This window comes from Arachis duranensis, chromosome 6 (assembly GCF_000817695.3).
Source record: "Arachis duranensis cultivar V14167 chromosome 6, aradu.V14167.gnm2.J7QH, whole genome shotgun sequence".
Taxonomy (NCBI): domain Eukaryota; kingdom Viridiplantae; phylum Streptophyta; class Magnoliopsida; order Fabales; family Fabaceae; genus Arachis; species Arachis duranensis.
Genome location: NC_029777.3, coordinates 34,793,203 through 34,799,209, shown reverse-complemented (window position 1 = coordinate 34,799,209; position 6,007 = coordinate 34,793,203).

Here is a 6,007-nt window from a genome sequence, read left to right as displayed (position 1 = left end):
TTGCATGTTTGTTTGATTTTATGCATTTAGTCACTACTTGGTTGAAGTAATATTTTCTTTTTCAAGAAATTTTTATAGTATTTCACTAATTTAAATTGAAAATTTTTTGTTAAATTTGTTTGAAGTTATATTTGGAACATGGTTTTTGAGCCAAAGAACACACAACCCGTGAGATTTTGAGCTTATTTATATGGTTACATTATTTAACCATGATATTTTATTCTTGTGTGTTTTTCTTCTCTATGATTGCAATCTTTGCTTTGTTCCATTCTATATGTCCATTATTTAGTGTATTTACATGCTTGCATATGATTGAGGCCATATTTGATTATTAACTCACTTATCCCAAATAAAGCCTACCCTTTTATGTCACCCTTGTTAGCCACTTTGAGCTTTTAATCCCCTTCTATTTTATAACCACATCTCTAGCCTTAAGCAGAAAAACAAATTAAATATCCCAATTGAATCTTTGGTTAGCTTAAGATAGAGGTTGTGCATCAACTAAGTGTGGGGAAACTGTGGGAACATGAGTTAATAAGGGAATGTATCATATTTCTAATTCTGAATATTGGGAAATTTGGGTATCTACTCATGTAAAACAGAAAATTAAAAAATTCCATATGCATTGATATGTTATTTTAGTTTTTATGTCTCTATAAAAAAAGAAAAAAAAGAAAAGAAAAAAAAATATATAATGTAAATAAATAAATAAGGGAACAAAATTACCCCAATGTTAAGTTAATAAAAGATCAATGCATATGTGACACAAATCAAAAGAAAAGTTGACACATGAGTATGTGATCTAAAAGTGGAAACTATGGGAGGCTAAGTATAATTTTAAAATTTGTATAGAGTATGTATTTGTTAGGTGAGATCTTAGACTAATCAAGGATTCACTTTACTAGCTCACTTAGCCTTATATATATACCCTTACCTTCACCTTAGCCCCATTACAACCTTGGAAAAGACCTCATGATGTTTGCATTGGTACATTAAATATTGTTGATTGGTTAGGTAAAGAACAAAGTTTAGAAAGCATGAATAGGGAAGAATAGAGTGATTAAGTCCTAGACACTTGAGAGACTAGAGCGATATACACTACCAGTAAGGGTTCAATGCTTGATTTTATGCTCCCTGCTTTCATGAGCTATCTTCTTACAAGTTTACTTGCTTTTTATTGTATGATTTGAATTAGTGAAATTTGATTTATATTTGTTTTGAAGAACTTATTTATTCTTAACCAAGTAAGTAAAAGCATTTAGCATGTAGTTGCATTCATAGGTTGCATTGTATACATTCTACCATCCCTCTTCACCCCTTTATAGCTTCTCTTGAGCTTAGCATGAGGACATGCTATTGTTTAAGTGTGGGGCGGTTGATAAACCACTATTTTATGGTTTATCTTGTGCTTAATTGAGTGGATTTTATCAACTCTTTACCCACTTATTCATATGATTTGCATGTTTTATATTTTCCTTCCTGATTCTGTGCTATGATTAAAAACATGCTTCTTTGGCTTTTATTTCCTTTTATTTAATCCTCTCTTATTACCATTAGATGCCGTGATATGTGTGTTAAGTGATTTCAGGAATTACAGGACAGGAATGGCTTAGAGGATGGAAATGAAGCATGCAAAAGTGGAAGGAATACAAGAAGTTGAAGGAACTGAAAAGTTGTCAACCTGACCCTCTCACGCTAAAACGATCATAACTTGAGGTACAGACATTCAAATAATGCAGTTCCACTTGCGTTGGAAAGCTAACGTCTGGGGCTTCGATTTGATATATAATTCGCTATAGTGGCCGTACAGATAGGCGACGCGAACGCGCGCTTCACGCGGATGCGTCGCATTTGCGAACGTCAATCCGCGCGGACGCGTGGATGACGCCTCCGCGTCACTTTGCCACGACCTGTACGGACCAAATTTCACAATCAGCGACTTCTGGGCTGTTTCTGACCCAGTTTTCAGCCCGAAGAACACAGATTAGAAGCTATAAAGTGGGGGAATGCATCCATTCATAATCATGCTATTCATAATTCACTTTTCAGAGTTTAGATGTAGTTTTTAGTGAGGGAGGTTCTTGATAAACCCATATTTTGTGATATATTTTGTGCTTAGTTTGAGTGATTTATTCAATCCTTCACCCACTTATTCATATTAATTGCATGGTTTTACTTTCCTTTCCTTATTATGTGATGTATGTGAAAAACATGTTTCCTATACTTTAAAATTAATTATTTTAATTACCTTTATTTTCATTCGATCCCATGATTAGTGTGTTGAGTAGTTTCAGATCTTCTAAGGCAGGAATGACTTAAAGGATGGAAAAGGAAACATACAAAAATGGAAGGAAAGCGTAAAACGGAGTTTTGGAGAAATTGGCATCCACACGATCGCATGGACGACGCGACCGCATGCCAAGAGCGAAGAAGCATCGACGCGGCCGCGCACCTAAAGAAGAACACCTATGACGCGGCCGCATGACTGACGCGACCGCGCGATAAGAAAAACTCCAATTAACGCGACCGCGTGACCCACGCGGACGCGTGACAGAGGCCACGCACCAGAAATTGCAGAAAACGCTCATAGCGGATTCTGAAACCCTTTTTGGCCCAAATCCAAGTCCAGAAGACATAGACTAGAGGTTATGAAGTGTGGGAATGCATCCATTCAGAAACTCCTCCAATTTTTAGTCACTTTCCATGATTTAGGTTTAGATGGAGAGAGGTTCTCTCCTCTCTCTTTAGGATTAGGATTTAGATTTAGGATTTTATTTGCTTGAGGATTATCTTTTTATCAGGTTCAATATCCCTTTTTCATTACTTGCTTTTCAATTTATTTTATGAATTCTTCTATGTTACAGATTACTCTTTCAAATTAATGTTATTTGAGGTATTTCAGTTAATATTGCTTTCTCTTATTTATGTTATTGATTATTCCCAATCTGAAGACATTTTTATTGTAGTAGATTTAATCCTTTCCCTTTTGGTCTTGGTTAAGAAATCAGTAACTCAGGAGTTATCTTAGCTCAACATAATTGATAACTGTTATCTTTGCTAATTGAACTGAACTTCAATAATCCCAACCTTTTCTTAGGAAATAAATAGGATTCGAAGGTCAAACTAATTAGTCCCTTGACTTTCCTTTGCTTTAGCAAAGGTTAACTAAGTGGAATTAACATTCAACTTTCATTATTATTGATAAGAATAAAACTAAGTGGAATTAAGATTCAACTTTCATTATTATTGATAAGGATAACTAAGTCTGGACTTCCAATTTCTCATACCTTGCCAAAGGGTTTGCTTTACAGTATTTATTTATTTTAATTGCCATTTAAATTATTTGCCATATTCATCCTTCATTCTCAAACCCTAATTTACAATCTTCATAACCAATAATAAGAACATACTTCCCTGCAGTTCCTTTGGAAGACGACCCGAGGTTTAAATACTCGGTTATCAATTTTAAAGGGGTTTGTCACTTGTGACAACCAAAACGTTTGCTCGAAGGGATTTCTGTTGGTTTAGAATTTATATCTACAACGCAACTATTTTTATAAAATTCTTTACTAGCAAAAATCCTAACGTCAAAATGGCGCCGTTGCCGGGGAATTGCAAACGTGTGCCTTATTATTGGTTATTGTAAATATTTTTCAAAAAAATATTTTTCTTTTACCTTGTTTATTTGTTTCTCCTTTTTCCCCTTATTTCTGATAACTACTATGAATTCTCACCCCTCTCTCTTTGAGTTTGGTTCTAACTTTGTTGAAGGAAATAGAAACCATAGCAGGAATATGCATCAAGGTCAGACAAATCAAGGATGGATGGAGCCCAGAGGATCTAATCAACCTTTTAGGCAACAACACCCTCCAAGATATCATGGACAACGACCATTCTACAATGCATACGCAGCTGAAAGATATGGTGGACAACCTTGTAACTACCAACAAGCCCCACCCTGTGCTTAGAGACCATCCTCTCGACATAACTTCGAACCACCACACTCACAAGCTTCTTTTCACTATTCACTACCACATGATCCTTATTCACCCCAACGCTAATCCAATTACTCCCAAGAACCACCACTCCCTTATGCACCAGGTCCATATCCATCAAGCCAAGAATCACAGGTTCGCTTCAAGGATTCAGTAAACCAGTTCAATGCAACCCTTCATCAACTAGAGCGAGCAATAAATCAATTATCTTCTAGACGTTCAGACACTTAACAGACTCCCATGGCTTCATATGGAGAATCTAATGAAGAATGTATTGTGAAGAAGACACAAGAAACTCCAGTGGACAGCATAGAGCATAACTTCGTACTGGAACAATTAGAGGAAGCTGTCATGGTAGAAGAAGAAGAGTTGGTCGAAGATTTAGGAGATGCTGAACTGCCACCTGAATCCAGAGTTATGGAAAATTCCGTCAAGGATGTTACAATTGATGCTAAAGAGGATGTTGCGCAGCCTCCAATGCTGATATCTTATGAAGAACTGGACGAAATAACCCAAGAAGCAAGTTTCCTTGATGACGATGATCACGAGTCGAGTTCTCTTAGTAACGAACTTGCATCCGCAAGTGAATTCTTTGAGACAGAAGAATCTTCCCCAAGTGAATACGAAGATGATGCAGAGGTCGACTTTTCTCAACCTCCTAATTATGACTCGAGTGATGAGGAAAATATGGAAGACTTTGACCAGGACATGACTGGAATGGAAAAGATTTGCAAAGAAGTGGAAGGATTCACTCAAGACCACAAGGGAGTAGAGCTTGCAGAACCACTGGAAACACTGATCCCAAGGCCACTACCATTCAACACAAACTTCAAGTGGGTAAAATCCTTGACTTTCATCTTCAATTTCCCACTTGAATATGGTTTTCTTGAAACAGATGGCCAGCTTAGAGCTCTTTGCGGCTTTAAGAAAAAAAGGGAAATGACTCGCACTCAGCGCTGGTATGCAAGATTCAATGAGGTTTCGCACTTCAATTTGAGGTGCAGGAATTGGTGTCAAGTTCAATTTAAAGGATCTCGGAAGCTGTTTGGTCACTGCAGTGAGAATTCGGATTACTCAACACCCGACTAGACCAATGTAGATCAAGACAAAGACGGGTGTAGAAGAAAAGTTTGGGATCCTGGAGTCTATTCTGACATTCAACACTCCGGGAGCCTGCAAGCCTGTTTGAACTCACACAAGGGCTTTACGTACTTTGTTTGGGACTGATGAGCGGATAATTTATACGCTTTTTGGCATTGTTTTTAGTATGTTTTTAGTATGATCTAGTTAGTTTTTAGTATATTTTTATTAGTTTTTAGTTAAAATTCACTTTTCTGGACTTTACTATGAGTTTGTGTGTTTTTCTGTGATTTCAGGTATTTTCTGGCTGAAATTGAGGGACCTGAGCAAAAATCTGATTCAGAGACTAAAAAGGACTGCAGATGCTGTTGGATTCTGACCTCCCTGCACTCGAAGTGGATTTTCTGGAGCTACAGAAGCCCAATTGGCGTGCCCTCAACGACGTTAAAAAGTAGACATCCTGGGCTTTCTAGAAATATATGATAGTCCATACTTTGCCCAAGATTTGATGGCCCAAACCGGCGTTCAAAGTCACCATCAGAATTCCCAGCGTTAAACGCCGGAACTGGCACAAGAATGGGAGTTAAACGCCCAAACTGGCACAAAAGCTGGCGTTTAACTCCAAGAAAAGTCTCTACACGAAAATGCATCAATGCTCAGCCCAAGCACACACCAAGTGGGCCTGGAAGTGGATTTTTATGTCATTTACTCATCTTTGTAAACCTTAGGCTACTAGTTCTCTATAAGTAGGACCTTTTACTATTGTATTTTCATCTTCGGATCTTTGGAATCTTTTGATCTTTAGATCTTTTGATCATTGGGAGGCTGGCCTCACGGCCATGCCTAGACCTTGTTCTTATGTATTTTCAATGGTGGAGTTTCTACACACCATAGATTAAGGTGTGGAGCTCTGCTGTACCTCGAGTATTAAT